The sequence below is a fragment of the Helobdella robusta genome (assembly GCF_000326865.2).
Source record: "Helobdella robusta unplaced genomic scaffold HELROscaffold_54, whole genome shotgun sequence".
Taxonomy (NCBI): domain Eukaryota; kingdom Metazoa; phylum Annelida; class Clitellata; order Rhynchobdellida; family Glossiphoniidae; genus Helobdella; species Helobdella robusta.
Genome location: NW_008705287.1, coordinates 569444 through 570500, shown reverse-complemented (window position 1 = coordinate 570500; position 1057 = coordinate 569444).

The window sequence follows — 1057 nt, the reverse complement described above, 5'->3', positions numbered from 1 at the left end:
ATGATCATCATGATGAGGATGAGGAGGGCAAAACAGTTTTGTGAGAGATGTTCCGACAATGAAGATGATGAAAAAAATGATGAAAAAGACGGCAAAGATGATGATGATGATGATGATGATGATGATGACGACGACGACGATGATTTCATAAAGTAATCAACTTCTGTGATTAACACTGAAACTCACCGTCACAAATATTCATTATTTACTAAATCATCTCTAAGCTTCCACAAGTGTATAACTGCAGACTGCAACACACACACACAAACACGCACACACACACACACGCACGCACACACGCACACACATACACACAAAAACACACACACATATGCATACATATGTGTGTGCACGTATGCATATTTGGGTGTGTGTGTGTGTTTGTTTGGCTGTGTATGTGTGTTTGTATGTGTGTTTAGGAATTTATGTCTGCATTCATGTGCGTTTACTTGTCGTGTGTTTATATTGGTGCGTGTGTGTGTGTGTATGTGCATTCGTTTGTATATGTGTTGTATCTGCATGTATATGTGTTGTATATGTGTTGTATATGCATGCACGTTTGGGTGTAGATATGCATGCACGTGTGTTTATGTGCACGTGTATGTGTTGATATGTTTGCGTGTGTTCTTATGTGCGTGTGTGTGTGTTTATAAAAGTTGCATGCCGATCACGCCCTGAACAGACAATCAAATTGTAGAGCAACTATAAAATAAACAAATACATGCAACACTTCGACGTCATCATCTGCGTCATCATCATCATCATCTCATCACCATCATTATCACCATTATCATTATTATCGTATTCGCTATCACCCACCTCATCATCCTCATCCCGGCCTCTCGCGATCATCACTATCATGACGTCACCATCATCACTATCACGCCATATTCTTTTGCCACCACCATCATTACCATTACCATGACGTCATTTTCATCTTCATCTTCATTGCTTACTTCCGGTCACGTGATGCTGACCTATTATCACTGGCTAACTTGCTTTCATTCAATATACAGTTCCCTGGCATCCTTAATAACTCGATGAAATAAAAAAAGAA